Consider the following 10,849-nt stretch of genomic DNA (forward strand, 5'->3'; position numbering starts at 1 on the left):
AGGGGCTCATGTTTTCTGCTCCAGCATCATCCTGCCCCTTTGCTTCTTGGCCCTCTCTCCAGCGGGGCAAGAACACGTGGATTCCGTGTGTTCCATCCCTCCCCTCTGCCTGCCTGGCAGCCCAGCTTCTTCTCTTCCACCATGGCTTCCTTGTCTTTCTGTGAGGCTCTCACTGCCATCCAGCCCTCCAATTATCAGACAACTTTCATTTCGCCTTAAACTTAATGCAGTTAGAAAGGACTTATAAAATTAAAAATAAAACTGAAGTGTTTAAAAATCCATTTTGTGCCTGTAGCTCCCGATGATACCTTGGCTTTTCTGGCTCCCCTTTCTTCCCTCCTGTCTTCACCAGTGCGGTGGCTGGTGCCTGTAATCCCGGTGCTTTGGGAGGCAGAGACAGGAGAATTGCGTAAGGCCAGGAATTGGAGATCATTCTGGGCAATACAGTGAGACCCCTTTTCCACAAAAAAAAAAAAAAAAAAAGTACAAAAGCTAGCAGGCTTTGGTGGCTCATGGGATTTGAGCTGCCATTGGGCAGCTACTTTGGAGTCCAGGGTGGGAGGATGATTCCAACCCAGGAGTTTAAGGCTGCAGTGAGCTATGATCACACCACTGCACTCCAGCCAGGGCACCAGAGTGAGACCTTGTCTCCAAAAAATAAAACTAAATAAAAATTAAAATAAAAATCCATTTTGCTTCAAGAACATTGCCTAATGACAGCAGTCCAAGACAGTGAGGAGGAGCAGACTGTTTATGAACAAATTCAACTCCCAGAGCTCCTGTGTGCCCCTGGGCAAGCTGAGACACTTCTCTGTGCCTCAGCTTCTCCATGCACAAACTGCAGCTGGCAGTAGCGACCACCTCAGAGGGCCGATGGCAGCTCAAATCCCCGACCGGCCCTGGGCCCTGACGAAGGAAGGCTCTGAAGGCTCTGCGTCTCTTCTTTTGGATGTTGGCTCTTCTGCTGGCATTGTGCTTAGAAAGGCACGGACAGGCACTGACACTGGCTGAGCAGATGGTGCTGGCAGAGTGAATCGGGCTCAGGGGTGCTCAGATGGGGCCCACCTCATAATCCAGGCACCCTGTCATCCAGGCACCCTGTCACCCAGGTACCCTGTCATCCAGGTACCCCATCATCCAGGCACCCCATCATCTAGGCACCTCATCATCCAGGTATCCCATCAACCAGACACCCCATCATCCAGGTGCCCCATCATCCAGGTACTCCATCATCCAGGCACACTGTGATCCGGGCACCCCATCATCTAGGCACCTCAGCATCCAGGTATCCAGTCAACCAGACACCCCATCATCTAGGCACCCTGTCATCCAGGCACCTCATCATCCAGGTACCCCATCATCCAGGCACACTGTGATCCAGACACCCCATCATCCAGGCACCCATCATCCAGGCACCCCATCATCTAGGCACCTCAGCATCCAGGTATCCAGTCAACCAGACACCCCGTCATCCAGACACCCTGTCATCCAGGCACCCTGTCAAGCAGACACCCCGTCATCCAGGCACCCTGTCATCTAAGCACCCCATCGTCCAGGCACCCATCATCCAGGCACCCCATCATCCGGGCACCTCAGCATCCAGGTATCCAGTCAACCAGACACCCCGTCATCCAGGCACCCTGTCATCCAGGCACCCGGTCATCCAGGCACCCATCATCCAGGCAGGCGTCCACATCCTACATGTTAAGCAGGTTTCATGTATCAATTCAAAAAGTTATTATATGAAGGAAACACATTATATATAGGGGAAACTGTCCTAATTTCTAAATGATACACCCTTCCTATTTTTAGATTTTTATGACTTTGCATCATTCTCTCCTGAGCTTGATTAATATGGCAAAAGTCTAGTTTTGCACACCCTGTTGCTTTTATTTAATATAAAGGGAAAGATCATAAAGTGTGAATGATCTTTTGTTCTGAGTTGTGTGTGTGTGTGTGTGTGTGTGTGTGTGTGTTTTCCTTTTTCTTTTTCTTGCTTACTCCTGGTGGAAACTTCCTTTTGCCAAGATCCACTTGGGAAATTTCCATTTCAGGAACTTTTTATGAGGCTGCAAGAGACAAATGAGGTGATATGAATAAGTTAACGTCATATTTGCTGCTTCATCACAGTACGGAGCATAAGTAATATCTGCCATTTGACTTGTGGTTGATGCAATACTTCATTCGTTGAGATTTTGTAAAGCGTTTACAGATCCTTAATCAAGAGGCCAAACTGGTAGAACTTAGCTGATAATAGGCGTGGATATTTAACCTGTATCTAAGTCAGTTTGTGGAATGACAGCGGACCTCTTAATGGAAAGAGGAAACCAGAGCATGACATTATAAAAATGCAGGGCATTATGACTCAAGCACAGTTTGCAAAATTGGACTTATTACCCTGGAGTATTTTGGCTAGACCCAAATAGAACATACTGAACTGATTGTCAAGGTTGAAAATACCGTACATTCATTCATCTTTGCAAATTTGGCCACCCTGACTGCCGCTGACGGCCTAAGGGCTTTCCTCTTCCTGGAAACAGGAAGGTATTCACTGAGCATCTTGATTGGTATCATTTTCCTCTGTTTGTGGCACTCCTCCTGGTACGCAGCTTCTACACACCTACTCTTTCAGGGAGGCTGGTACCTCATCTTGTTTAAAGGGAGATCATCTCAGGAGAGCACCTTTTCATCGAGACTCTTCTGGAGGAGCAGCCTCATCTTCCCCTGCATGGGGACTGCTTAAGATCCCTGGCCTGGGAAGCTGCTGTCCTCCACTCAGTGTCCCCACTGCAGTGGGTGGTCCAGGCGTGGACTGCCAGGTGTGGACTGCCAGGCATGGCCCCCCAGGCACCTGGTGCTGGCCCCTCTTCCCTCCTATCCAGCAAGGGCACGGAAGTGAATCTACGTGAAGATGTGAGTGCCACGTCCTCTGTCCCCTGGATGAGATAGAGAACTGGGAGAAGCCTAACCTGAGGTTTCCGTGACAACCATGGAAGCCTCCAGAAACTTCAGCACCAACTCCCTCTCAGAACCTTCAGGTTGCCAAAAAATATACTGAAACGGCAGCTGAAGGAAGAGCAGGAACGATGCGCTCTAAGGCAGGGACTCTCGAGCTTCTCCCCCAGGTGAGAAGGGACTCTGGGAAGCTAATCGTGTGTCGACCTCGTGAGGCGTCGTAGGTTATTAATAACGCTGCTGAAAGTAGGACTGAATGCCTGGAATGCCCTGAAATGCTGCGATTTAACTTACCCAGGAATCTAAATGCAAATCAGCCCTATTCACCACTACATGCGAAGAGCACGTCTGCAGTTGTAAATGCTTTGGATCTCCTTTCTCTTATCTTGGGGCTGTCAGTTTTCCGATTCATCCCTGGTGGAGAATGCATCTTCCATTCCCACTCTGTTCGGGCGGTCGGAAGAGACTGCTTTCTCCCCGGGGAAATGGCTTCGGCAGCACAGCCAGACTCCTGGGGTGGATGGAAGGGAGATTTGAAGCAGTAAAAGAACCATAGCAAAAGCTGGAGGTATCACCCACTTCAAAACTGTGGAGCAAAAGCACGGGTCTCCCCCAGCTCCTGCAGCTCCTGATGATACCGTGGCTTTTCTGGCTCTCCTCTCTCCCCTCCGGTCTTCACCATCTCTCCTTGGGGATGAACACCTCTTTTTCCATCATCCCCTTTCCCTCTGAGTCATGCTACCTCCCTCCAGCCGGCATCCTCGCGTCTCCTGTCCGGTTTTATGTGACCGTCTTCCAACTAACCAGGCAGCCATGCTTCTAAAGACGGGCAGATTTATAGGAAGAAATAAAAGCAATCCAAAGGATAATACCAAACAGATTGGAGAGCCGAGGGAGTTATTAGGAAGCAAACCCGGGCAGGGCTGTGCAGGTCCCTGCACTTGGCTCCCGCTCTGCTCTCCATGCCAGTGCTGGGAGCTCCTGCTCTTCCTCTAGCCCCCCTTTTCCTTTTCAAAATAAAAATAGAGAGAAAATAACCCACAAAACAGAGCTTCCATGTATATGTTTTTTCATGTTTTAGAGGAGAAAGGGGAACCCCCCCCCCCCGAAAAAAAAAAAAAACAGGGCATTGTGTGAGAGAAAAGTGCTCTGCCGCGAATCGGCAAGGGTTTATTATTCTGAGCGGCACTCAATCAACTGTGGCCCCATGAACAGAGAGTAATGCTGGCGAAGCGTCCTGGGGGCTTTTTTTCTGTGTGTGAGTGGTATCCATCTGTCAGCTGTCAATGCCAGTGAGAGATATACAGGGCTGTCACTTCTCGTCAACCAGCATTTGTGAAGCCTTTTGCAGCTGCTCCACAACCACATCCTGTCCTTACTGAAGGCCGGGAGGAGCCTCCGAGACGATTGTGCTGGCCAGGGTGGAGGGAGAAAAGAGATGTCAGGGCTGCTCCAGGATAGCAGTGTCGCCCCGTCAAAGACAGAAGCACGAGCTTCATTTGTTTTCAGAAAAAAAAAAAAAAAAAAGAAAAGAAAAAGGAATAGCATTAAAAAAAAATAATAAAAACTCTGAGAAGGTAATGTTACTACACTTTGTCTCCAGAAAATCCTATGTGGGTCCTAGGGCCTGTGAAACCCGTAACAGCAAAGAAAATTTATATCTCAGTAAATGAATACATTCAAGGCAGAGATTGCAACACATATTTTTTAAATCAGCGGAATATAAAGAGGGCATACGTTTTATGTTCTCCCCTTATATAAATTATGTGGCTCTGAAGATCTTGCATATGCAAGTTTGTATAATGGAATATATATTTAATATGTGTTTGTAGTAAAAGATGAACATGAAGCACAGACATGTCTGTACTATAATAATGCAGATGTTTAAAAAGTGGGTTAATTTTGATATGGAAACACTCTATTAATCATTACTCCAGTGTTCCACTGGACTTTCCAATATGCTTATTTATAGGGTGACTCCCGCTTAATTGAATTATTTTAAAGTAACCATGGTGCTGGTTTTGTGCTCCTTCTGCAGAGCCCGCTTTGTACAACACCTGCCTCAGGAAAACGGCCCCTACTCACCCTCAGTGCACTCGCTGGCCACAGAGAATAATGCAAAACAGGATGTCAATGTGCTCTCCCTGTAATGTGCTCTCTGTCCTAAGGTATTGTAGAATTTGATTATGTTTTCTGTTTTCTGAAATTGTGGCTTGGACACCGTTCTAGTGAGAAAAGAAGTCAGATATTTTTAGCCAACATATGTCATAGATTCTTATTTTAAAAATAAGGAGCCAAGAAATTTCTTGGAAAAAGAAATTAATTGATATTAGTGCCACTGGAATAGAGAAAAGAAATGCAGAGGGCGTGGGTGCTGAGAACGCAGCAGCCCTTCTTCAGATCCCGAGGACAGCCATTACTCGGAGCACACAGAGAAGTTACGGCTATTGCAAGAGAATGAGTGTCATTGAGCACATCGGCTAAGATATCTTGGGGAGAAAGATCTCAGCTGTAAAGTTATTATTCCTGTCATATAAAAGCGCACTCTTCATGTAACTCTTCAGAGTTCGACTGGGGAGAAAGAAGAGGAATTGATAAACCATGCCTACTCATATTCAGTGCCAGAGGAACCTGCAAGATAAACCCTCATTCAGTTTCTTCATTCAAAGAGGCTATAATGAGGTAGTAAAGACTATGTAAATGCATGAAAAAATTAAATAATCCAGGTACTTACAGGAGTATTCGAGCACAGTTGAAGAGAAGAGGCAATAGAGTGCAAGTTACATTTTAACTGAATAGATCAGAGATAACATTTGCTCCTTGTGTTTAAGAGGTCAGTTCAGATGAAAGTCACAAATAAAACCAGGTCTGGAGGGGTTGGAGGGAGCCATTAGTCTCACTGAAGGGAAGAAAGCGTCTTAGGCATGACTCTGTTTCCTGCTGTGGCTGTAGCAAATCACCACGCACTTACGGCCTTTAAAAACACAAATCCATTATCTGATGGTCCTGGAGGTCAGAAGTCCTACTCCAGCCGTCGGCAGGGCTGTGATCCTCCTGGGGGATCTGTGAGGAATCCCCTTCCTTGCCTTTTTCAATGTCTAGGGCTGCCTGCTCTCCTTGGCTTGTGGCTCCCAAATCTGCTAGGCCCAGCGTGGCATCTTCCAATGCCTCTTTCCTGCTGTCTGTCTTCACATACCCTTCTCCTTCCTCCCTGGTCACATCCCCTCAATCCGTTCTCTCCCTTTCACCAACCTGCGTTCCTCTTATGAGAACCCTTGTGATTACCATTCAGAGCATCACCAGTGGGGACCCTAAAGGGCATCATGAAGAGGAGCGTAGCCCCCAGCAGTGCTTGGCTTCGCCCAGGAAAAACACTGAAGGGTGAGCTGGTGGCAGAAGAAAACAGTGCATTGAAGCTGCAGTGTGACGTCTCCGTGACTGCTCCTGTAGAGCAGGTCACACCGGAGGCGGAGAGTAGCAGTTCAGTGCAGTTCTGCAGGCATATTTATACCTATTTTCAGTTGCATACAGATTTAGAGGTGGTTTATGCAGAAATTTCGAGGAAAAGGTGGTAACTTCTGGGCCTTTGGGTCATTGCCATGGAAAAGGGCAGTAACTTCTCGGTGTTGCTATGGTGATGGTGAACTGCCATGGCACCCTGGTGGGCGTGGCTTCTGGAAAGCTGCTTCTGCCTCCTTCCTGGTTTAGCTAGTCCTCAATTTGGTCCAGCATCCAAGCCTCACCTCTGGAGTTGAGTACGGCCTCCCACCTGCATCATCAATTACATTATCAATCAGAGGATGTCAACCTGGATAATCCGGGATAATCTTCCCCATCTCAAGGTCCTTAACTTCCTAGTATCCTCAGATAAAATAGCATATTCGGGCTTTGGGGGAGCAAGGGACATTATCCAGGCAGCTGTAGGCAGCAAAGATTTTGGAGCCAGAGCTGAGATGAAGAATCCCAGGGCACAGCTGGAGGAAGCCTGACTGGAGGGTGGAAGGAAAGTGGATTGAGACAAGGACTGGAAACACGCTGGGACCTCACAGGGACTGTTGAATTTCAGCCATAGGATATGAAGAATATAGAATGTTTTACATCAGTTCAGTGTGGGGAAAACTTTCTAATAAAGAAATATATACAGAGATAGAATAGGGAAATCATGAGTTATCTGACAGCAGAGATGTTTGGAAAAATATGGGTAATACATTTAGATAGAACTTTAAAGATCCTTCCAATTCTGAGATTCTAAAAAACTTTTATTATCACAAATTTATCACCTAGGAGATTAGCCTTAATTCAGGATCATGGGTTTTACAAGGGTTAAAAGAAGTCTACTGGTCTCTCTTGAGGCTAGCTTTACGAGACTGATAAAATTACACTAAAAGCAGTAAGATTATATGTTCACATAGTTCCTAGGAATGAGAAGCAAGATTTATTTTAAATTTAGACGTATCTGAGTGAACTTTGAAACACTTTGAGAGTGGTTTCTACTCACCTTAAGTAAGTATTAACCAATACACGGTACAATGAGATGAACCATGACCCCATCAATCATCTTGACCTGTTGATATTTTGATTGTTAATTCAGTAAATTTTTTCAAACCCAAGTGAGTCAATAAAGAAGATGCCCAGAGATGAAGAAGGAAAAAGAATGATTGCATGTGTACTGCATAGGTTATCGGTAATGACTCCTGAACAGAGCCGTGTGTGCTAGACAGGTTATCGGTAGACTTCTCAACACGGACAGCTGTGGGCTCTGCATTCCGAGTAACAGGTGTACATGAAACCTGTGTTCCGCTGGGGTCAGTCCTTCAGAGGGACCCTCCAGAGGCTGTACTGAGCTGTGGCCTCAGTTTACTGAAGGAATATTGATGGGATTACAACAGGTTGCCTTGTAAAAATTATTCTTTCCTTGGGGGCATAAGAGAAATGGGCTTCTGTGGAGGTCGGGAAAAGCAGGGAGGGGTGATGAGGAGAGTTATCATGATTAAGAAGCCCAGGAGGTGAGGGGATCTTTATAAACTTAGTTATTCTCAAGGATCGAAGGCGGCAAGGCCCAAGTAAATTGGGTCTGGAGAAGGCTGTTCCCACTAGGTGCCCAAGAGGGCATTCCGAGGACCAGTGCAACAAAGAATGATGACTTCTCTCTTATTACTTGGAATTCACTAGATTGCATAGTGTTTAAATGACCTATCACTGTTAATCCTACCTCTTCCTTTCCTTCCTCCCTTCTTCCCTTCCTTCCACCTGCCCTGTACGTTGCTGCTTCATGGAGACAAGCATGTCCCTTAAATCACACATCTTTCTGTGTCTTTTGTGGGACTGTGGGTTATATATCCAACCTGCTAAGAGGCAGGATGGATGCAATTTATGGTTAGGAGGTGGGCCTAGAAATGGATGATGATTATCAGAAAGTTTCGGCTAATAGGAGACAGTATTTTAGAATGTTTGAGTTTTTGTTGCATATATGTGCACCGTAATATCTAAGGTGATGGCCAACTGGACACTGTTAAGATGCATTGTGTGGAAAATGCAGTCTTCGCTGCTTTTCGTTTGCAATAAACCCACAAATTTATTAATGAGCAAAACCCTCATCATCAGGTATGCTTCGAATCTTAAGACTCTAAGCATGAGGGGACAGTCAGCAAGTTGCAAACCTTTGGCAGAAACAGTCACAAGCTATAATGAGATGCAAGCTTGGGATGAAAAAAAGACAACAAGGTGTGTTTTGTGTACTGCCATTTTATTGGTAAAATATAGCTAAAAGAACAAAATTTTGACAGGGATAAAATTTTCCAACCAGCAGTGGCACAATTACAGCTTGGAGATTTTGTCAAACATCAGGAGACCATTAAGAAGCAGGCCTGGTCACTGCACACCAAAGAAAACACAGTCACAAAAAAATACCTTGTCAGGTTGAATTTCCTTCTGCTCCAGATATTAAGCATCTGAGAATTCTCTCCCTAGGAGAGGTAACAAAAGATAATGCATTAGAATAGCAATAATAATACTTCCCATAATTATAAGTTCTTTAAGTTCTATCCAAGTTTCCAAATATTCCAGTTAGTGTAGTGAAGCTCTGAGAAATCCCATGAGAGGGTGCAGAAAGGTCCAGGTTGGGATCACTGACTATGGTAGCCTTTTACACTTCTCTTCTCCATGAAAATGCTTCGTTGGAGATGGATAGTGCAAAAAAGGTTTTCCTCAATTATCTTGGCCCTATTCTCTTGTTTTTCTAAGTACACACTCTCACCTTCATGGTGCATGTATACGTGTACATGCTTCAAGGCCATAGGGAGGATATGCCAAGGGAAGGTGGAGAAAGATGAACATCTTGAAACAAGGCCACAGTCAAAGGGCCAAGGGGGAGCCCAGAGGTCCACAGAAACCAAAGGGGTGGGGAGGGTCAGAATCACATCTGGGTAGGGGCGAGAACACTCCACTTAGGATCCAAGTGCCTTGCCTTGAGTTACAAACCTCCATGTGACCTCACTTCACTTATTTTTCTTATCTCATTTTCTCCCCAACACTGGGATTCAGACTTTTGCTCTATTTCTAAAGCTTATCAAACTTGTTCCCACCAAGGAACTTTCTTCTGACAGGTCAAAACTTCCTAAACTAGGAATAGGACCTTGTGCCTTTCAGAGCCTAGAGTTCACTTTAGCTTCCTGTAGCTCTTACACCTTCTGACACTGAGGTCTCAGCCTAAGTGTCACTCCGTGTTACAACTTCCATTGTTGGTCAAGATAGAGTTGCAAAAACTCGATTTATTTTCTCACCAGAAACAATGAAAAAGTAAGTTAAGTACAGAAAAAGATGTATTTAAAACAATTTTAAAGAAACTAGACATCATGCAACAAAGGAAGAGTCTCTCAAGAGACCAGGAACGAGTGAATTGGGCTTTCTGACAGATGCAACCAACTGCCGAAAAAGAGTTTCCAGGTCATGATACAGAGAGCAGGAACCAGAAGGAGCCCAGATGACACCCTGAGTTGGGAGACAAAGTGAAATTCAGGAGAGAATTAGGCAGCCAGACTCATAGGACAAATTTCTAGAAAAGAAAGCTTCTCAGAAAAAGAACCCAAGAGATCTGTGTGGGGTCTCCCTCAGGTGTTTGTCAAAGTTCATTTGTGTAAGGACACTATGGAAACCATCAAAACATACTCTTATTAGCAAAATGGATAAATTAGATTTAAAAATTCAAAACTTTTGGTCTTCAAATAGCACTTAAAAAATAGAAACAAGGAACAGACTAGAAAAAAATATTTGCAAAACACCTATTCTGCAAGATACTTGTATCCAAACTATACAAATAAAATCTCGTACTTCTCAATCATATGAAGAAAAATAATCCAATAAAAAAAGGCAAAAATATTTCTGTAGATATTTCATCAAAGAAAATATCTGAGTAGTGAATAAGTACATGAAAAGATGATCAGCATTGCATTAAGGGAACACAAAACCACAGATAATATCATTTCATATCCACTAGAATGGCTACAATTTTACTTAAAGGCATATAATTTTTAAAAAAATGTTGACAAGGATGTGAAGAAATACATCCCACACATATTGTTGGTGAGAATTGCAGCCACAATGAGAAACTGTTTGGCAGTTTCTTCAAAAGTTAAATATAAATTTGTAATATTACTCATCAATTCCACTCTTAGTTATTTACCCCAGAGACATGAAAACACACATTGACACAGACTCACAGGTGAATGTTCTTTGCAGGAATCTATAATAAAGTAGATTAGTATTTGCCTGGGGCAAGAAACAAGGATTAATAGTGAATGGTCATAAAGAACTCTATTAGACTAGTGGAAATGGTCTGAAACTAATTTATCGGCTGGGCCCGGCTTATCCCAGAACTTTGGGAGGCTGAGGCATG

The 10,849-nt window shown here is 44.6% G+C and overlaps 1 long non-coding RNA gene across 1 annotated transcript; it reads right to left on the reverse strand.

Annotated features, from left to right (window-relative positions):
• Window positions 1-1,869: 1,869 nt before the first annotated feature.
• Window positions 1,870-6,331, reverse strand: LOC118146706 (uncharacterized). Its single transcript, XR_004732544.3, has 3 exons — window positions 5,690-6,331; window positions 3,250-3,466; window positions 1,870-2,069 (listed from the first exon to the last, which is right to left on the reverse strand). It is a non-coding gene; the product is annotated as an uncharacterized LOC118146706 (long non-coding RNA).
• Between the last annotated feature and the right edge of the window lie 4,518 nt (window positions 6,332-10,849).

The sequence above is a fragment of the Callithrix jacchus genome, chromosome 13 (genome assembly GCF_049354715.1).
Source record: "Callithrix jacchus isolate 240 chromosome 13, calJac240_pri, whole genome shotgun sequence".
Lineage (NCBI taxonomy): Eukaryota > Metazoa > Chordata > Mammalia > Primates > Cebidae > Callithrix > Callithrix jacchus.